General features: G+C 47.8%; 1 long non-coding RNA gene across 4 annotated transcripts; it reads right to left on the bottom strand.

Moving 5' to 3' along the window:
- Positions 1–13816: 13816 nt before the first annotated feature.
- Positions 13817–21506, bottom strand: LOC123649261. Of its 4 annotated transcripts, none has more exons than XR_006738949.1 (3): positions 21334–21506; positions 20269–20433; positions 13817–20005 (listed from the first exon to the last, which is right to left on the bottom strand). It is a non-coding gene; the product is annotated as an uncharacterized LOC123649261 (long non-coding RNA). The 4 variants fall into 4 exon arrangements; XR_006738948.1 differs by lacking the exon at positions 20269–20433 and having other exon boundaries at positions 13817–17449; positions 18339–20005; XR_006738950.1 differs by lacking the exon at positions 20269–20433 and having other exon boundaries at positions 13817–18500; positions 18594–20005.
- Between the last annotated feature and the right edge of the window lie 644 nt (positions 21507–22150).

Raw genomic sequence — 22150 nt, 5'->3', positions numbered from 1 at the left:
GCTCAGTTTGCACATTCTGGAAGCATCTGTAAGGTGAAAGGAACTGTGCCTCCATCTTGGTGCAGTAAATGAAACCTCAGGGAAGGCTGAGAAAAAGGAATGGGGCAAATTCCATGTAAAAAATATTGCCTGCAGGAGATAAGCCTGTGTCAGGTCTCTCAAAATATCCACTATTCAGATCATGTTGTGCAGCCTGATCCGTGCCCATGGCAAGATCGAGGTTGGAGCAGAGAGAAGGCCAAGGATAGGTCAGGAAGAGCAGCCCGGGTAGCCGAGGGGCTGAGGGAAACACTCCCCAGGCGATGCTGGCTCATTTTATTAAGCCATTTTATTGAGCAATACGGGCACACCCCTTCCTGACTTCTGTTTGGCAAAATGGAGATGGTACTGCTGACTTTTCTTAGTGGGGAAGGCAGGAAAGCATGAGGATGCAAGACCCCAAATAACAGTCAATTAAACACAATAGAACGTTCTCTCTCTCGTGAAACCTCTGACCCCTTGTCAGGATTGCATGGCAGGTATGAGGCTGTTGGCCCAGTCGCCTTCTACCTTGTTGGTCTTCTGTCTTTGGACATTGTCCTCATCTGCATGGTGGACACTTCCATGTGCACGTTTAAGAAGAGGGGAAGAAAGGGAGTCTTTCCAGCACAAGGTCGGGAAGCTGCACACACACCTTCTGTTTGCATCCTGTGGCCACAACTTTTCTCCTGGCCATACCTGACTGCAAAGGAGTCTGGGAAATGTGGTCTTTAACTGGGTGGCTGTATCCCAACTAAAAATTCTATAACCATGAAAGAAGAGGAAAAGGGCTATCAGGAGACAGCCTCTCCGCTGCAGGTGACTGGAGGGAATTATGGCACAATGCCTTGTAAATTACAGTGACAATTCTCCTTGGCAGCTGCTCCAGAAGAAGATCCAATGGGAATGGAGAGGCTCTCTGCCAGATCTTTGCAGAGCAAGGGACTGGACAGATTTTGATAAACAGACCAGTGGAAATTTATTCCTGGAAAGAGTGATTATAAATGAAGTATATTAGTGACATAAAACAGTACAAGTATAGCAATTTTGAAATCTTCATCAGAATGTAGCACTTACCAGGCAATTTCCTTAATCACTCAGAATTCTGCTTCCTGCTTCTACCATCAACCTTCTTGAATGAACTATAAAGCAGGCTTGCTGTGGAGTCGAAATCTAGAACTAGTCAAACAGAAGCTCCGTATGTATTAAATTTGTGACAGACACTTATTCACCCAATGAGTAATTACTAGATACCTACCTAATGCATAATGCTGTACTCTGCTCTTGAGATGAGAGAGAAACGTACCCCAAGAGTTTAGCAACAAATCGCCCGCATATGAGTTAGAGTACTCATTTATTCATTCATTTAACAAATTGAATGCTTGTTGTGAGTCAGACTCATGGTATTTTGAAGGGGCTGGGATATATTGCTGAATAAGCTGGACAAGGTTCCTCTTCTCAGTACATTCCAATGTGAGGAAAAAAGGCAGGAAAAAATAAGTTAAGGCTGGGCGCTGTGGCTCACACTTGTAATCCTAGAACTCTGAGAAGCTGAGGCGGGAGGATTGCTTGAGCTCAGGAGTTTGAGGCCAGCCTGAGCAACAGCGAGACCCCGTCTCTACTAAAAATAGAAAAAATTAGCCAAGTGTGGTGGCGTGCACCTGTGGTCCCAGCTACTTGGGAGGCTGAGGCAGGAGGATGGGTTAAGCCCAGGAGTTTGAGGTTGCTGTGAGCTAGGCTGATGTCATGGCACACTACCCAGGCGACAGAGCAAGACTCTGTCTCAGAAAAAAAAAAAAAAAAGAATAAGTTAAGCACATGAATAGACAGGATACTCTATAGTGCTAGGTATGATGCAGGAACCAAATAGGATGGTGACAGAGAACTTGGAGAATGACAGGAGGTCAGTGAGCGCCTTTCTGAGGTGATGACTTTTAAGCTGAAACCTAAAGGGTAAGAAGTCACCAGTAATATAGGAGCCAGAAGAGAGGTGGCTGAGGGCTTGGTGTATTAGTGGGACAGTGAGGAGACCCCCAGGGCTGCAGTGGACTGAGAGCCAGGGACAGGGATCAAGATGAGACTGAGAGGGCTGGTCCCAGATACTTCCTGGAAGAGGTGGAGCTTGGGCTGGTCCTCGAGGGACAGGCAAGGTGTGATATTGAAAGATGAGGCTGGAAGGAAACATTTTCAAAGTAGGGTGAGCTGTGAAGGGCTCAAGCAGTGTGTGTGGGGGCCCAGGGCGGTGGGCAGGAAGGCTTCACACTGGAGAGTAGTAAGAAGGCAGGAAAGGGAACCCTGGGGAAAGTCCTGGAAGGTCTGAAAGGCCAAGGAGCTTGAATTCTCACAGATAATGTGCAGCCATTTGAGCAGGAGAGAAACATGATCAAAGTGTGGTTTTAAAGAGATTTTCTTACGTGCTAGATCAGGGCTTCTCAACCCCGGCTCTATTGATGTTTTAGGCCAGATGATTCTTTGTTGTGAGGGGCCGTCCTGTGCATTGCAGGTGTTTAGTGGCGTCCCTGGTCTCTAGGTGCCAGCAAGGTGCACCCAGTCATGACAATCGAAAATGTCTCCAGACATTGCCAAATGTTTCCTTGGGGTAAAATCACTCTTGGTTGAGAATCAGTGTTTTTATTGTTTTTCTTTAATTTGATTTAGTTTATTTTTAACACCAAGAAATTAAAATGTATCCTTTCATTGCTTCCTATCTCCCCTAGAGGATATTTGAAAGCTATGCAAGAGAATACGAAGAAATTCCAGGAAAAATGTTTTAAAAATCTGTTTATCTTCCTATGTCTTTTAAATTGTGTGCTGGGTTGAATAGTGTCCCCCACAGCCCCCGCCCAAATTCATGTCCACTTGGAACCTCAGATTTGGAAATAGGGTCAATGAAGATGTGATTAGTTCAGATGAGATCGTACTGGGTTAAAGTGGGCCCTAAACCCAATGACTGGTGTCCTTAGAGGAAGAGGAGAGGACACGCAGAGACAGACAGACACGCAGGGATGAGGCCACATGCAGATGGAGGCGGAGACTGCAGTGTTGCTTCTACAAGCAAAGGCGGCCAGGGGTTGCTGGAGGCCCCGGGAAGCTAAGAGGGAAGGGAGGAAGCATCCTCTCCTAGAGGTTTCCCAGAGAGCACAGCCTGCTGGCACCTTGATTTTGGACTTCCAGCCTCCATAACGGTGACAGAACCAATTTCGGTTGTTTTAAGTCATCCAGTCTATGGTCATTTGCAGTAATTGCAGCCCTAGGACATGAACACAAATGGTCATTTTACAATTGCTTTTTGTTTTTTTGTTAACACTCAGGCTTGCTGCTTTCTGTTCCTTGCTTTTCAGAGCTGGCATTAATTTCCAGCAAAAAACCTGGCTTTTGCCCCTTGTTTCTCCACCACTGGATGAACTTCAAACACAACCGCCTAAAACTTAGTTCCCACTGCACCAGGAAACCACGGGCAAGAGTTCTGTGCGACAGCGAGTTTCCTACCGGAAGCCCACACATGGTAGCAATTCCAAGGCAAGACAAGGAAGTTGGGCGGGCCCTCTGGGGGGTGTTGGTGAGTAATGGCTCCCCAAACTCCTAAGTAAAGGATAGTGACCATGTCAGAGGAGACGCTGCAACACAAAATTAAAAGGACAAGGGGGAGGCTTTTGGTTAGATTCCAGAAAAAAAAACCTGGGAGTCTAGTCAAGGGATGATGAGTGTAAGGACCCAAGGGATGTGAGGTGTGGGGTGTGGGGAGTGAATGGGAGGGGAGAGAGGGAGGGGAGATGGCAAGAGAAGCAGGACAGCTGAGTCCTTTCAAAAGGACAGGGAAACGATCTTAATTTACCCTAGGCGAAAACAAAAAAGTAAGATTACACAACATTTTTAATGACAGTGTTTCTGTCACTCACCCTGATAATAGTAATTATGTCTATTATGCAGATATAGTGGTGGAGGTGCTGTCCTGGGAGCCATACGCTCCCCAGGGGATTGATGGGGGGGCGGGGGGCTTGGCGTCGCCACATAGAGCCTGGGAGGTCTGAAAGTTCTCATTTATAATCCTACAAATACACAGTTTCTCATAAAATAAGCTCCTAAATGAACTAAAAAAGGTAGACGTTTTCTTCTGTTTAAACCGTGTCCTCACTATGTCCTGTGTTTATTTTTCTGCAGTTGGAGGGGGTTATACGTTCACCTGGCTTGATCTTTAGCCAAAACAAATGATTTGCACACACGCGTTTGGAGGGGAAAAAAGTGAATGTATTGCTTGTCAAGAGAACGACTCAGCACTTTGTCTACATCTTAGGTGAGGGATGGGGACATGGGGTGTGGGCACTAGATTCCCGGGGCAGTTAAAGAGCAAACATTGCCTGCTGTTGGTATCAGAAACTTTTGATTCATTCAAAACACATTTATTCAGCACCTGCTGTGTGTCAGGCACTGGTACAGGGGCTCTGGATAGAGAAATGACTTTTCAAAGGGGGTGTACTGTTCGATAGGCAGATTGATGATTAAATTGTCATTCATTCACCCGTCAAATAGTTATTGAGTCTCTTCTATGTGCCAGAGACTGTTCCAGGCACTTAGGGTACAAGGGTAGAGAAAGCAGGTGAACGTCTCACCCTCTCTGGATTTAACAGAGGAGATGTGGGTCGAGACCCGGGCTGCTTCACTTTGCCTGGAGAAGCAGCGAAGCTTTCTGGGCACATCTATAGCTTTTTAGCTTGGAAGGCTCTGAGGAATGGTTGCTGATTAGTCTTTTAGCTGTGACTTTAAAGTTTTTGCAAATTTTGTATGTGACAGTCGTTGTCACCATTGTACTTCCCAATAACCTGAAAGTGACCCAGCACAGGAAACAACATATTAACAGGGGACATTTTAAAATCATGTTTTTTTGTTATGCATCTTCTCAGCCCACGCACTTCTGCTGCACAGACTGGTCCCCCTCCAAGGCTCTGCCCTTTCCTACTTACTGATGGCCCCCGAGCTCCAAGCCCTCTATCTTCCTGCTGGGGGTGGTGGAGACGCCTGTCCCCACCCAGAGCCATCTGACATCCCTCTCCTCACTCCCTCATGCTAAATGGTCCTCCCTCTGCAGCCTGGGACGGACTCCCTGCCAATGCGACCAGGACTCGAGGAGCGAGCGAGGAGCAGGTGGTCTCCCAGCATCTGCTGCTGCTTACTCCCACCTGGAGTTTGCGGACGGGAGGCAGGAGGTGGGAAGGGACATGGCTCGTGGAGGGGGCAGAAAGAGGAAGAGACTCCTTTCCCTGGCCACTCTCCAGGGTTTCTTCTCCAGCTTTCCGACCACCCTCACCACAAAGCTCAGGGGGTACCCTGCCCAGCATGGGGAGTTTCCAATTCTCAGGCTGTGACGATCCATTAGAGACTCCCCCTGAGCACTCAAAATCGGAAAAACAACTTGACAGCACCCAAGCTAGGGACTGAGGGTGGGGGGTGGAGAGAGAGAGAGAGGGCGCCTGCTTTACAAAGCCCTTCCTGTCTCAGGGGTCACTGGCTCCTGGCAGGGGACAGGCTCCCCATTTTGACCGCAGTGTCGCTGTTTTCTGCTGGAGCTCGCAGGCTCCCAGACAGAAGGCTGGGGGCTGGCCCGTGTGTGCCCTTGTGGTGTGAGAGACACAGCGTTTGTCCCCACATCTCCTGCTAAATGAAACATGTTCACCTAATACTCGGTGGCAGGCTCCTTCAGGCCATGGTTACACCAAAACCCGGCGAGGAGGGACGTCTGAGCCGGGCTCTCTGTTTACACCGTTGCTGGGGAGGGCCCCGCTCCGTGCCCCACCTCCTGCCTCCTGCCCAGGTCCCTGTCAACCCTGCAACGTAGACATCCCAGGTCCATCACTAATTCACCAGGTGTCCTCCTTCTGCCTGGGCATGCATTTTTAATTAACGTTTATATCAGGACTCAGGTGACACAGCCCTGCCCCCTGCTCTGTCCTCATGGAACACAGCTGAAGTCAACTGTGAGCTGTCGTTCCACACAGAGGAGCTCTCTCCAGCCACCTCCTCGCCAGGCAGCACTTGCTACTTATTTGAAACCTATTTTAAATATTTCAAAGATTTTTAAAACAGCTACAGAATTCATTTTAGACTAGTGCCTTCATCAAATTGATAGAAGAGTTCTTGTAGATTATTAACTCCAGACCCCCAATTTTATAGTTAAAAAAATGAGACTCAGAGATGTTAAATCATTTCTCTGAGGTCACACAGGAAGTCTGTAGCAGGGCCAAAATGAAAACAAAGGTCTTCTCAGTCCCAGGTATAAGCCCCTTCAGCGTGTATGATGCCTCTAAAATGATAAATTGAAATCCTGCAATTCTAAATCAATGCATGAAACAAATCTCTAAATGACTATACTTCTCTCCAAGAAGTATAGTCATTCATCTGAAGGTGAGAAATAGTTATCATTATTATTATGTTACTTTGTTGTTTTAGACCTGTTGACAGAGAGATTAAGCTCTCAAAGCAGAAGCCACATAATGCGGGGAGAAAATGAGAGAAAATATAAAATAAGATCTCAAAGAAAGGAGAACCTGGAACAGAAACTGTGAGTCATGGGAGCTTGGGCTGGGGGTGCCATCAGAGGTGGAAACGCAGAGGGGCCTCAGGAGTGTGGACCCTGGAGCCCAACAGACACCGATTTGAATCTGATTTGAATCCCAGCCCTGGCATTTACTATAATAACTGTGATTGTGGAGCCAGTTAATTTCTCAGAGCTTCAGTTTCCTCCTTTGTGAGATGAAGATAACACCTGTACTGGAGTGTCGATGTGATGGATAAGTGAGGCTTGCATGCAGTAGGCACTCAGTAAGAGGTAGGCGTGTGATTATATTAAACCTGAGTTAGAGGAGAGGCCCTGGCACCACTGAGGCCAGGCCCGAGTGAGGGTTTAAGCAGGACTGGAGATCTCTGGCTCTCTCATCCAACACCCAGGAACCCCACTCTCCTGTCCAGGGCTCCCACTGTGCAGGCCCCAGGGCTGCAGAGGGACCCAGCTGGGCCAGGTGATTTGGGTTTGCCCTTCTTGGTTAGTGTTTTAAATCCTTCTTTTCTATATACTATGCCTTCTACCATGGTGGTTTTCAACTGGAGTTGGGAGTGGAATTTGACAATGTCTGGAGACATTTTCGGTTTCACAGCTGGGGTTGCAAGTGGGAGTGGTATTTTGGCATCTAGTGGGTAGAGATCAGGGAGGCTACTAAACATCCTACAATGCACAAGACAAGCCCCCATGACAAAGAATCATCCAGTCCAAAACGTCCATAGTGCCAAGGTGGAGATATTCAGTCCTACTACATTAAACTGTGTCTTCATCCTTTAGACAAACGTTCAGGTCTGTGTTGCCGATGCAAAACTAAGTTTCACAGAAGGTGGGAGAAAGCGCTCTGATTTCTTGGGGCTCCTTTATTTGGTTTGGATTGTACAATGAGTCTTTTAAAACCTCTGTTGCAGCCTATCAGGCCCTAGACTAGGCTGCTGATTTGCCCCTTGTAACAGACATCTGTTCTTGCCTCCCAGCTTCCTTTCTCTCTTCCCTCTGGTGTAGCATTCTGATTGTCCTTGAGAAAACTGCCGTCCTGCATTCACTGCCCTTTGGTTTGGGTGGAGTTGACTTCATGTGGAAATGTGGCCCCTTGCACTACCTGCCCTCAGTGGCTGGCACAGCAAAGGCACATTGGAACCAGGTGAGACGTCATCCAGGACTTCTGTGAACAGTTGGGGAGAGAACCTCACTTTTCTCTGGGTGCACTGATGCAGGCAAGGATCCTGCCACCACCACAGGGAGAGCCATCGTGAGAATGGAGGGCCCTCGGGGACACAGAGCTGAGAAATGGGGAGAGAATGAGCTCGATGACATCGTTCAGGCCCTTGAACCCAGACATGCCTGTGCTTTTTACTTGTTTGAGCCAATAACCCCACTCCTTTTAAAAAGGAAAGCCGTAATAGTTTTAATTACATTTCTGTCACTCATAACTGAAAGAGCCCTGATTAAGACAAACCAGGGGATTGAATATAACGAGCTTGGAGGAAGCAGTAGCCGTCTGAGAGCTGAGTGTCCTTGGAACCATCTTGATCTAGAAGCATTTTTATCCTGGGAGAACACTTGCTGTCTTTTATTTCTATTTTTTTGTCTGCCCAACATTTGAACCTCTTTCCTATAGGAGATAAAATGAAACTAGAATTGCTGAAAAAGCCAGATTTGGACCCCCTCCCCAAGGAGGCAAGGCTTGGGTACTTAATGGCCAATTGGCCTAGGCTTAGCATCTGGGACAAGGAGGCAAGGAAGCAAGGATGGTGGGGAATTTGTTCTGGCAGCAGCAATAATGGATTCCAGGGACCATGGTGGCCATGGTGACCCCAATGGGGTCTAGTTCCCAGCCCCAGCTTTGGTGTCCAGTCAGCGTCCAGTGTCCTGCAGTGGCCATGGGGGTGATATTTCCAAGTGGTTCCCGTGGTAGAGTTTTGGGCCGTGGGTTTAACTGCCTAACATCCCTTCGTTCTGCCTGTTTTCCTGAGTTTGCTTCTGCATGCTTCCTCCTAATTCTATGGTTTATGCAATATTTTTTCAAGAAATTATTTTCTGCTTAAATTAGCCAGTCACTTTCTGTCAGTCGTTAGAACCATGAAAAAGGCCTGGTGAGAGATGTTCAATATACTACCTGCATCAGCTGCTATTGCTGCATGACAGGGTAACTCAGGGGCTTAAAACAATAGATAGATATTATTGCTCAATAATTTGGTGGCTTGCTAGGCATGGTGGCTCATGGCCTGTGATCCCACACTTTGGGAGGCTGAGGCAGGAGAATTGCTTGAGGCCAGGAGTTAGAGATCAGCCTGAGCAACACAGAGAGAACCTGTCTCTATTAAAAAAAAAAAACAAAGAAAGATAAGAAAGAAAGAAAGAAAGAGAGAGAGAGAGAGAGAGAGAGAGAGAAAGAGAGAGAGAGAGAGAAAGAAAGAAAGAAAGAAAGAAAGAAAGAAAGAAAGAAAGAAAGAAAGAAAGAAAGAAAGAAAGAAAGAAAGAAAGATTGATTAGCTGGGCATGGTGACGTGCACTTGGAGTCCCAGCTACTTGGGAGGCTGAGGCAGGAGGCTCACTTGAGCCCAGGAGTCTGAGGCTATAGTGAGCTATGACTGTGCCACTGTACTCCAGCCTCGGTGACAGATTGAGACCCTGCTTCTAAATAATGATAAATAAATAAATAAATACAATGTGGCTTGATGAGGATAGAACTTTCTTTCTCAGATAATAGTATGAGGTAAGTGTTCCAGGTGGGCAGGTGGCTCTGCTCCATACAGTCATTCAAGGATTTACATTTCTTCCACTTCACTGCTCTCACGGTGCTGCCGTCATCCGCATAGCTGATGCTCAATTGTCTTTATGTCAATGTCCAGCCAGCTGGGAAGGAAAAGGGTGCAAAGGAGACACGCCTATACGCTTGAGGTTCAGGCCAGAAGTAGCACATGTCACTGCTTCTCACATTCCACTGCTAACGACAAGGGCATTTAGTAATGTGGAGGGAAAATGGATATTGGTAGACAATTGACATTTTCTTCTATAATATCATAATTTAGAAGGAATGAATTAAATGGCAGAAATTTGAAGCATAATGGTGGTGGGTGGAAAGTTTGTTTTTCTGATGATGAAGGAAATTCGGTCTCCCAATTTTTGGTACATAATGTGCTATAGTTAATGGGTGCAAACCAGCAGTAGGGAGAACTGGATTTGGTGTATTTGAATTTTCCATTTCTCTTAGCCTCAATTTCCTCATCTGTAAAATGGGGATTATATTTAATAAGACTACCTAGTAAGATTGTTCCAAGGAATCAATAAGATATGTGTCCAGAATAGTCCCTGGCATATATGACATGCTCAGTAATGACTGAAGTAACCTATGGGGCAGTGTGCTGGAGTATGAACAGGAAAATCTTACTATTCTGCGGCTTACTACCTCTGGGAATTTGGGAAAGTGACTAAACTTATCCAGGTGTCAGGAGCTCCATCTGTAAAAGGGACAATAACTTTTATCTGCCATTCATGGTTTCTTTAAGAACCTGTGAGGTGGGAGGAGGGTGGACGATGGCGACTGCTTGGTGGGTACCTTGTGGGTTGCTTCAGTGATGGGTGGGCTGGAGGCGCTGGTTTCACCACGATGCAACATATCAATGTAGCAAAATTGCACTTGGACCCCATGAATATATACGCATAAAATAAATGGAAAAAAAAGAACCTATGAGTCTGTGAAATGTTTCCATATCTTATCTCATATTTTGAATATCTCATTTCATCCTACAGTTCACTTGTAGGAAGTTTTGGTTCTGCCACTTGCTAGCTCTAAAAACTCTGGGCAACTTACTTAATCTTTCTAAATCTACTTTTCCATTTTGGTGAATCATGAATAATTTCTCCTTTGAAGGATTATTACAAATATTAAGTGGGATCACATATGTGAAAATGTACTCAGAAAAGTGTTTGGCTCTTAGGAAGAGACTCAAGAGATATTAGACATTTTTCTTTTTATTATTATTAAATGTGAGAATGAAATGGAATTATGGAAACATTTTGTGCTTTCCCTAAAATCAAATTTTCCAGAAATACTGACATGGAAATGGGATCTTTCTTCTCGTCCCACTGTTTATTCCTTGGCTAAGGTTGTAATCCTTTGTTTGGGACATTACAATTAGTTGCCACGGGAGAGGATTATAGTGTCACCAAAGGATTAGGATTTCAGGTGAGATGTAAACAGGAGCAGGCGACCACTTGAAAGTTGCTGCTGCTGCTGTTTTGCATTTGTTAACGATATCTCCCCTCGTCCTGCCACCCTAAAGTGACAGCCACTCAAAGGCATAGGGTGGCATGAAGGTCTTACCAAAAGTTGAAAGGTCAGAGTTTGGAGCCCTTTCCAGTGTCAGATCATCATAAATGTTATGCCGCAATGAATGTTGATTAGAAAGATTATACGTAAGTTACGAAAATAACAGGTGCGACGTTATGCAGTGGTATGATTGGCAATCACTTATTCATCCATGTGTCCACCCTGAGAGCCGGACTGCTAGTGGCCCCTCTGCAGCACTATTTAGATCGTACGTGGGATGTGGAATGGCTTAGGGTACAGCACTCTGGGCTTATAGCTAAACCCAGGTTAAGAGGAAACCTTGGGGGTGGGGTAAGGATCAAAGCCTTGGGAGTCTGCGTGTTCAGTTTGAATCGCAGCTCTCCTTGGATTGCTTTTGGATATTCTCTGGATATTTGTCCCTCACCAGTATGACCCGAGGGGGCGGACTGTCATGCCGTCACTAGATGAACCCTTAGTCCCTTCCCGTTCTGACTTCCGTGCTGCTGTGGCTACCTTTTCAGATCTCTCCAGAACTGGTTTGTTTGGGGCTTGGTTGGGTTAAGTGCTCTACTTATTAGCCTTGGAAACCTTGATTCCAACATTGGAATAAAAACAGTCCTGGGAGAACACGGTGTGCAAAGGAACAACAGAGATTAGAGAGAAGAAAACAAGCCGTTTCCCTACAGGCAGCTCAGAGATCGTACACGGACGCTCAGCCACCGGAACCGGGGAGGAAATTCAGGCCAGCATGTATTGATTGAGTGACTTCTAATCTGCTAGGGGGTCTGATGATAAAGAACCCAAACCCAAGCCCCTGCCAAGCCCCTGCCCTCAGGTGGCTTGATCTGGTTAGGGAGACCAGACATGGCCACACACACACACACACACACACACACACACACACACACACACACACACTGAAAGACGTGCTACTTCCACAAACACTGCAGTATCCTTCTTTCAGAGGCCTCGGGGAGAAAGTGGAATGTAATGGTAATTCTTTGAAACCTTTCTGGGAGTGGTAGAATATCCCAGAAAGGAAAAGATCATTTCAGCACCCTCAAGAGTTTTCAGTCATGCAAGGGATAGAGCTTTGAATCTGTTTTTGATGGAAACTTTTCTTTTTTAAGGGAAATCCACCTGAAGGGGCTGTTTGATTGAGCAGCCGTGGCTGTAAGCAGTAACTGCTGCTCTGTACAGACTCAAAGGCTGTCTTTGTGGCAGGCAAAGGTGCATCTCTGCAGCCAATGTTTCCTTTGGGAAACGGCTTCTTTTCCACCTGTGGACTCACACTGTGCCTTGTCTGCGAACACTACTGTGGTTCTCGTGGAGCTGTGTGTGTTAGGTCTGACTCCGATGCTCGCTGCACCTGAGGTGCTGAGGCCCCAAGCCCATGGGAAGAGCCCGCTGGCATTGCCTGGGTCTCTTGCCAGAGAAGGGGCCTTAGCAGACTTGGCCTAGGGTTAGCAAGTCTCAACTCTTTACAATAGAATAACCTAGTGTTAAAAGTGAAGACATAGTTGCTAACCCGGGTAGTTGTCATGGGGAGTGGTATTCCTTTGAGAGAATTCATCCAGCTATCCCTATGATTTATGCAATTTTCTCTATGTATATTATGTGTCAATAAAAAATTTTTAAATTGAAAAAGGAAAGCAGCTGTTCATTCTTTTGGTAATTTGGGAGTTGGAGATACACCCCGCATTCTCTCACCTCCCACACTGTATGAGTATTACCTCCCCTGATATAGCCCTTGGGCATGGGGTGGCAAGTCTCCAGCTAAGGGACTTTCCCATTGTCATCGCTGGGAAGAGACAGTTCTGGGGCTGGAAAGGGGAACTTGGTAAGCAGGCCCTTTTTTTAGGGCAAGGGAAATTCTCCCTCTCTCTAAACCTCACAGCCGTGGGCCCCAAGACATTTTGGTAATACAGATGGGTGGTTTTTACTTGGACAGCAAAAGATCTTGCAGAAGAATGCTTATCAACCCTTTAAAAACCCCATGCCTATTAGATAAACATAAAATATAAACATTCCTTTCAAGGGAGAGGCATGGTCTGAACCAATAAGCAGAGGCTGGGAGATCCAGGTGTGCCAGGAACTGAGCGCAGACTGGCTTGGCTGCGGGAAAGCTTGGTGCGGACTCCTGGAATCCATACCTAGAAGGGCACTCTCAGCCCTGTCGTATTGCAGTCCTCTATCTGTCAGCGTCCTCCTCTAGACAGTAAGCCTGTGGAAGACAGGCACTAGGTCTTCGACTTTCAGCACAGCACTTGGGCTTAAGTGCTCAGTAAGCGTCTGTTGAAGAAATGCCTGAATCTCTATGCTCGCCTGTCTTGGGATGTGTGTATCCTTCCAAGCAGTTTTTCTCTACAGCCTCCGTTCCGTATCCCCAGGGCCAGTGGGAGGCCTGGCACAAATTTAGGAATCTGTAGACATTTTGGGGGGCTAATAAAGTCACTCATTTACTGACAGCAAGAAAAAAAGCTATGTGTCTTAAGAACTCAAAAAGCAGCATGGAACTCATTTGTGTCAAGGAGTAGGGTACGTCTGCTTATGACAAGTTAAGTACCTGGGGCCATAAGCTTATAAAGTCATTCACAAATATCCTCCTTGAGGATGAAACACTGAGTCTGAAAGAAAAGGATTTAGCAGGGCAAAGAATATCAGAGTCTCTTTTAGGATGGGTTCATTTCCCTTTTGCGAGAACTGGCTCATTCCTGACGGGGACAACGGGGCCTTGGACAAAGATGGAAACATGATGCTAATTTTACTACCTGATTTTATTTCTGTTTCAGGCCATTTTGCTGTTGCCAAGTTTCCTATTTGCTCACAAAGAAAAACAGAAGTAGCTGATGATATGTTTAAGGGTTTGAACCCTCTTAGAGTGTCATACCATACCAATTTCCTCCAGAGAAACATGATACTCTGGAGGAACACAGAGTTTGTCAGCATAATATCACAATGGCATCTATTTATGGAGAAATTATGGGGTGCCAGACAACAAGCTACACATTACATTAAATGATCTCATTTGGTATCACAACTTCCCATTTTACAGATGAAGACGCTGAGGCTCAAGGAGTTTAGAAATCTTGCAGAAGGTCGCAAAGCCAGTAGGTGGCAGACCTGGGACTTGAACATGGGCTGACTGCAAGCCTGGTATGCCTCGTTCTTAACTGCCTCCCCGGAAGAGGGGGCATTGTGATTTTGCTGGGTTCCAAAATGGTGGAGGATGTGGATTATGAATCAGAGCATGGAACGTTTTCAGGAGACTGCAGAGGACTGTGAAGTCCCATTCACTGCCCAGACTTAGTATGCGCTTGTCATTTTGGTCTCTGGGGGAATCTGACTGTTTTACATTGTGCTGGATGCCGCTGAGACACATAGCCCTAGAAGTCCCAATGCAGAGTTGCAGGCAGGTGCTACCATCCTGTTCTTCCAACTCTTCCCATGGGTGCTGTTTCAGATCCTCTTGGCCTCACCTGTCTCCTGTCCTGGCTGCTGCAGGGGACTTCACACAGGTGCAACAGTGCTTTGCCTACGTGCATGCTGGTCTCCTCTCACCGCCCGCTACTCAGGCCACCCCTGTCAACACCTCTGTAGATATGCCTGATGCCCACACATGTGCATGCTGGAAGCGTGGGGGAGTTAATGCCCTCTGGGGTGAGCCTGGACCAATGGAGGCAAGAGCTGTTGATAAATTCTTCCCTTCCATCACACTCCCACGGGCGGGCTTTAGATACCACTCACACGACTTCTCCGTGAGGTCAGGGACCTACTCCATAGCTTTTTGCACAATACCTGGGGTTTAAGTGTTAAATAAATATATTTTGAATGAATGCCCACACATGCAGCCATCATTTGCACTTACTAGTGGCAGGCAGCTCAGGAACTGGCCTCCTCGAATTGGTTTTCTTCCCTTTTCCACGTCTTCCCACTTCTCCCCGCCCTGCTCCCTGGGATTACATTCCTTATCAGAATCAAAGCACATGAGCCTTCTGCCTTAGACCCTACTTTATGGGGCTAAGACATATGGGGAGGTCCGCATAATCTCATATTCATTCATGGTCTTCTGAGACAGCCAACACACCTGGCATCAACAGGCCCTTTGAGATACAGGTAAGACGCAGTGAGGTGGAGCGGATAGTCTGTGACCGGGGCTGGGAGGCCAACTGTAGAGTGTTTCCTCCATCACACTTCACATAACCTTCCACTTCATTTCCATGGATCCATTTTCTTCTCCCCACTTACAGTTCACCTTTCAGTGGCCTCCCTGCATGACTGAGACGTGTACTTATAAAAGGTACTTATATACCAGAGGTATGTAAGAGCCCACTCGGTCTCTTTTTCAGCACTTTCTCCCACTTTAGGGAAGAAAGGTATGTAACATTTGTCTTTCCATTTGTCTGATTGACACCTGATTGAACAGCCCAGGGTGAGCCCCGGTGCAGCCTGGCTCTCTGCATGGGGAGCTCAGACTCACCACACCCGAGTAGGGCAGAGGGCCTCTTACTGCACTGGCACCACCATCCTCCTGAGACCTGGGGGGAAGAAACCGGGGGGAAGAAAGGGAGAACCCTGGGCAAAGGGCAGAGTTAGGGGTACCAGTTTTCCACCACCTCAGGCAGAGTGGGTGGTCATGGACTGAAGAGGAAGGGTATGATAATATTCCAGCAGCCAGTTGGTCCCTGGGGACATTGGGTCCCTTGTCACCCAGTCAGGAAGGAACTGTACTTTTCCAGCAGTGCATACACTGTTGCTACCCACAGAGACTTCCATAAGGCCCTCTCTAAAAATGGGGTCAGTTAAGGGTATCCCTGACTCTTAGTGAGAGGCCAGAGAGTCAGAGACACAAGTAACCAATACATCAATACAGCTAAAAAACATTCACTCGCTTGCACACATAGCAATTGTGAGAGAGGTGTAACATGAATGAATTAATAACTGGTGGGAGCTGCTGTACAAGCTTGGGGCACAGGGTTAATGAGCTCAGGGACTTACTTAGCCAAAGGGTCTCGGTCGTGCTTCCACAGGCCAAGTGGGATGCGAGCCTTGATCAGACTGCTCCTGCAGTTGCGCATCGCTGCCACACGGTGTCGCTGTTGGAGACGCCTCTTGCATGGTTTGGTCCTGCACTGGGACGGTTCCCGGCTGGTGCCAATCCTGCCTGGGCTTCAGTGGATATTTGAAAGATGACATTCTCATTCCTTGTTCAGGGCCCAGCTCAGCCAACATGCACCACATGGGCTGCCTAGGTTCTTCACGGAGCCCGTGCATGACTGCTATGCCCACACCAGCTTGACCAGTGCTGCTGTGGAGTCCAGTCCTCGCTCAGTCTTCCCTGACCTTCCTGCAGGGCACCATTGTGAAACATGAAAGTTGGCCCATTTGTTTCTAGAGAACTGCCAGGCAAACCAAGGGATATTTATTTTTCAGGGCCCTGTGTTTGACCGGCCACAGATGGTTCCACCGTCTCCTTCCCTCCGAGCGGCAGATGCTTTCTGGCTTTATATAACTTATATACTGTATAACTTTTATGACTGAAAGGAGGCTCCGGGTATGATTCTGGGCATGGGGGTAGGTGACAATTTTCCTTGGGGTGACCTGGAGCCCTCCCAGACATAGGATGACTGCCATAATTTATAAATATCTTTCTCAGTAGCTTCCTATTAATCTCTGCCTCATAAAGGTACCATGTTGTGCCAAGAAGAACCACATTAAGTGGAAAAGTAGACATAAACCTCTTACTGAAATTATTCCGAATTGGAAAACAGTGTCCCATTTCTTATCCTCTGTATCAAACATTTAAAACTATTTTGACAAGAGTCAGCAAAGTGTCTATTTACAATAATATTTCTCTGTTATTTGTGTTTGCAAAGAGCCCCTTGCTAGCCTAGTTATACGGAGTAAGCTCTCTGTCCTGCATTTCCTGAAAATGTGCAGGGGAGAAGAAAATGTTATTCCCAAGTGGCAGGGAAAGTCTGAGGTCTCATTCCTTCCTCTGTAGTTGGTCCTAGCTGGCTTTTCTACCTTGAAGCATTTATTCCTCAGCACCAGCAATGTGGAAGGGTGGGTTTATTTTGAATCTGGTGCCGTTTTTGCGGACTGAGGCTTTTTAAGGAGTTAGCTTCAAGGCTGTGCTGAAGACCCGCGGCACTGGAGATATCTGAGGATGCAAGTTATGGCCCTCATTAGGGATTCCTGGCCAATACACATTTGTTCTTGAGGCCACAGCTGTCCAGCTGCAAACTGAGAGACTATCTCTTCTTGGCCTTATTTTCAAGGATGGCAGTGATAAGACTTTGCACTGAACTCCTGGTAGAAAGGCCATCGGCCCCTCTCAAGGCCCCCTCTGTTTCATAGTGTCTGAAAAATTCTCGTAAGGAAGTGGGAAAAAAATGAGGACTGGGCTTGCATTGACTGTGTCATATGGGTATTTCAAGGCTGGCTTCTCTAACAAAATACCTTCACCCAGCTGGGCTCCACATGTGGAAAAGAAGGCTCCTTTTATAAAATACCTGGTGTAAGATGTTGACCTCTTGAACTCTCTTAGGCTATTTCAAAGAGTGGGTTTTGTCAAAGGTCACCTAAAAGTAGAAAAAGGTAAATATAAGTTAATCAAAAAGGGCTAGAAGGACACGCTTGAACCACGCAGATGTGATAGACAAAGCCGGAACTGTGGGAGTTCAAGGCCCCCACTCTCACCTCCGACTCACACTGCCCAGGGGCAGTCTGAACGCCCGCCCTGCTCCCAGCTCTCTCTCACAAACCCAAAGGCCGGGTTGGGTCAGGGTGAAGCCAGAGTGTGGAGCCAACGCTCTCTTCCGCAGAGAAGGACAAGTATGACTAAATCAGTTGGGTGCTCTGAGGTTTGGTCCTACTCCACAAAAATGAGCGTGGTCTAGCCCTTGTCCCAGAGAAGATCACTGTCTAACTAGGGACCTCAGCACCAATCACAACGTGACATGAAATATGCCGTAGAAGACAAGTTGCTGTGGGATCTGGAAAACTCCAAGGGGACCCAGGGAGGAGGGCTCCAGCTCAGGCTTGGAACTCGGCCTCCGCTGCTTTCTATCTATGTGAATTTTGGACGCATTACTTAATCTCTCTGTGCCTCAGTTTCCTCATCATTACCAGAGGGCTACTCCATTATATTGTTGTCATAAGGGTTAAATGATTTCATGAAAGTGAAGTGCTTGGAATAGGGCTTGTCACAACACTCAACAGTGCCTGACAAATGTGTCATTTGTACCTTGACACATTGAGTAAGCCAGTTCCTGAGGTGTCGTCAAAAGCAGCTCGGTTCTCCTCTCCCACTGACCCGTGCATTTAGAGAAAAGTCTCAAGACTTTCCTGGTCACGCTGAGGATGTTGCATTTTCCTCTAATCTGGCTGTGGGGTCCCTCTCAGGAGAGCAGCTATAAACTCTAGTCCTGCCTTGACCAGGCTCCAGGGAAGGTGGCTGTGGGCGCTTACCATGTGTCATTCACAGGGTACTTCTTTATCCTAGTGGACAGCCTGATGCCTGTCTGACCCGTTACCAGGCGACCTTCTCCCAGGATACTTGTTTATGCTGGCAGACACCCTGGGGGCTCCTGTCTGACCCGTGTCCAGTTTGCTCCTACCAAGATAGTCACTCTGCAGGAGAGCCCCAGGGAGAATTAGGTTTGAGTGTGTTGGTCAGGTGAGACACAGAAGAGACAGCTCAACAAAACACACGGAATTACTTACAGGACAGAGAGAAGAGGGCAGCATGCCTCTCAGGGCCAGTGTGAAGAGGGAGCCGTCATGGACACATGTGTCCAGCTAGTGAGTGGGGGTGGGGGCCCTGGGGGCTGAAGCTTTTACTGGGGTCCAGGGCATGACCCAAGCAGGTTTCGTGGGGGGATCTAATGATTGCTTCACAGCAAGTGGGCGTGAGTGCTGTGGAGCCATCGAGGCAAAGCCACCCAGTCCATGAGTGGTGTGGGGGTCAGTGGGCGAGTCAGGTAGGCTGTGTCCAGCTGTCCCCGGGGGGTGGTCACCAGGAGGTGGTTGTACCGGGTGTCTGGATCGACCACACTGAGCGCTTGGGAGGAGGCTGTGTTGAGGGGGGTTGAGCCTGCTTCTGGTAGGAGAAAGTCAAACCTAGATTAAAAATGGAAGCCGAGGCAACATAAAATGGCAGGACTTCACTAAGGAAATAGAGAGCTGTGTAGTTATTTTCACATCCAGAAGTCGGAACGTCCACTCTCACGTGTCGGGGGCCCTTCAGTCCTCCCTGTCCAGAGGGGCTGGCCGTGGGCAGCATCTGCGTGGGGTCAGCTTCCTCTCTCTTCCTCGCTCCCCTCCGCCCTGCTCACGCCCAGCAGCAACTGAGGTGTAATCACACGGGTTAGGGTGTGCGGAGGGAGAGACAGGGGTGTCGGAAAGTTCTCGGGCCTCTGGCACCGTCATAACGAGCTTTGTGCCCTCCGGGCTGCCAGGTGCTCGGAGCTGCCGTGTTCTCTTCTGGGCGATCTGGGGGTTCTTCAGAAATCTCCCTCCCACCCCACGCATTCACCCCAGGAATTCTCTCCCGTGCTTCCCTCAGTCTGGGCAGAAGCAGCTGTGGTCTGGCTTCCCGGGCCCTCGTGTCCCGGCAGACAGCCCACCTCTGCCTCAGGACCCCACGCAGCTGCCCCGCGCCCGTGCCCAGGGCAGGCCTCTGGGGACAGACACATTCTGCCCCGACAAGCTCTGGAAGGGCGGCCCTTTGCCAGTGCAGCACCTCTCCCCCCGCCTGTCACCCCTGGCCAGCTTCCCTGTCACCCTTCCACACCCTTCAGATTCCTCATTTACAGGCAGACACCAGCCTGCTCTGCCTGGCCCCAAACTGTGAGAGGTTCAAGTTCATGTCCAGGTGATCTCCTTAAAGCTCTGCTCTCTGGCTGGGAGGCAGAGGGGGACCCAGTTTGGTGTCTGTTATCTGTTGTCTTGGTGTTTCAGCTGAAATTTCCCTCTTAACCCCTTCGTGCATGGCTAGCGCCTGCCAGCCTCACCAGAACCAACCACGAGCAGGTGGTCTGCGAAGGCAGCGTGTGTCGCAGAGGGTGGCAGAGGTAGGCTGGGGCCTCTTTGTTCAGGTGGCACACGACTGTGACTCTTGTCTGATCAGGTCCCGCCTTGATGGGAAACAGGAGTGTGGAGGGTTAGGAGAGAAACAAGCCTTTGTCTGTTGCAGTACATTACAAAGCGTCTTTAACATACGTGTTCTCATTTAAAACTCACAGCAGCTCAGTGAGATCGTTTATATTATCCCTATTTTTACAGATAAGGACACAGGTTCAGGAAGTTAAGTGACTGCCCAAGGTCACACAGGTAGAAGGTAATAGACTCAAATTCATCATTTGACTTAGGTTGTGCTCTTTTGGTTATACCGTAATACCTGGAGCCAGGGGCGGGAACCTTTCTGAAGGCTGGCTTGGTGCAGGGTGTTGTCCTCGGGAGGAGATCGCTGTGGGAGCCACCTGTGCCGGGCCGGCTTGCTGTGCCCTCAGCTACAGTGGACATTCTGTCCCCAACACCTTCCTGCCGAACTGAACTGGCTGTGCTGGACAAACACAGGTGGCGACTTTACTGTCTCTGCTTCCCACCTGACACCTCCAAGACCCACCTAGTCCTGCCTGGAGCCTCCCTGCCCTGTGGTCAAACCTCCTGGGTCATCCATGCAGACCCTGGGGAGGACAACCTCTCTGTCCCCCAAAGGGCCCTGGGTGAGCGCCCTCTATTGCCCACAGAGAGAAGAGCAGGTTCCACAGCAAAATGGGCCTACAGGAAGTGCCAACCTCTGCAGCTGCACAGGCCCCCTGGTTACCAGGGTGTCTAAATTCTCGTCCCCTCTCTTCTCTTCTGCACGGTTTGGTTTTAATTCCTCACAAGACAGAATCATATGCCAAAGGAGTTAGAGACAGAGGGGGATTTAAACTTCGTTCTCCCTAGCAAGAGGCTTACTTGACATCTTGCTTTAATTAATCTTTGTTTTTAGGATGATAAGAGAAACAGATATTGATTGTAGGAAAGTTGGAAAACACAAGAAAGTATATGGAAACAAGTTTAACAATTACACTTGAGATTTTTATGTATTTACGCTTTCAGATTTTTGTGAATTTCCTTCTAACATCATACTCACATAGGTAAAGCATATCTATATACATGCTTTTAACAAAATTAGAATGATATGGTATATACGGTATTATGAGCTGCTCTTTTTCACTTACTAGTACCTCATGGGCATATCCTCCCATCGTTAGGCTCAGCAGACTTTTAAACAATCCTGTACGATACATTCCACCGTGTACTAGAGAGACAGCAGACAAACTCGAGAGGGAAGAATTGTGGACACCCCTGGGGACCTCTCCCTGGCAAGAGCCCAGGCACATCTTAGCAACCCAGCCTGACGGAGCCGACCCACAGTGCTGTTGAAGCTTAGAAACCTGCTTTTTTTTCTTACCTAAAAATAAAATTGAACAGAGTGTCCCGAAGTTCTCCCGTATCCCATGGCTTGGGCTGCGACCTGTCACACAAGGTTCTTCTCAAGGAAGCCTGTGTCTCCACCCTGACATTCTCTCCCTCCGTCCACAAGCTCTGGCGCTCAGCACTCCAAGGCTCTTCTTTTATAGTGTCCTTTAAGTAGAGTCTGGTTACCAAACCCCATCCCAGTCCTCCCACAATTAAAATGTGCACAACTCTGTTAAAAGCCCTTTTACATAAGAAGTCCATTTGGCCTCTGAATGGGACTCTGAATTGGATTTTTAGTAATAGACCAAACCCTGTTACTTCACAACGCCTCAAAGGAAAGCTCCCCTGCTTTTAAATTCAAGTACACAGTACATTCAGCCGAGCGCATTCAGAAACTTAATGATTTGGCAATGGGTTATGTTGGGGGGCTTTAGATGATTTGTAAGTGTCAACAAGACTAGCAACAAGAGGCCTAATAGTTTCTAACACTTTGTCATAAAATGTTCTCACAGTCTGTGGCTGAAAGCATCCTCCACGCCCGCCTGGGGTCTGGGCCCATTCTAAGAACCGTGTCATGTACTATGGGTAGAGAAGCTTCTCCTCTCAGTTCAGGGCTTTGATGGAAACTGCCTTAACCACTTTCCAGATTGGACTCTAGCGTAACCCTCTTTCTCCTACCTCCTCAGTTCACTCATATTTCCATATTAGAAAAATTAGAGTACTCTTAGGAGTATTTTTTGGTGTGTTTCCACAACCTGTAAATCTTGTTACCTGGGAGCGTGGCTTCCGATGGCAGCTTCCGGGGACAG

This window comes from Lemur catta, chromosome 13 (assembly GCF_020740605.2).
Source record: "Lemur catta isolate mLemCat1 chromosome 13, mLemCat1.pri, whole genome shotgun sequence".
NCBI lineage: Eukaryota > Metazoa > Chordata > Mammalia > Primates > Lemuridae > Lemur > Lemur catta.
The sequence above is the reverse complement of the archived record's forward strand: the minus strand, read 5'-3'. Positions and strand labels throughout refer to the sequence as shown.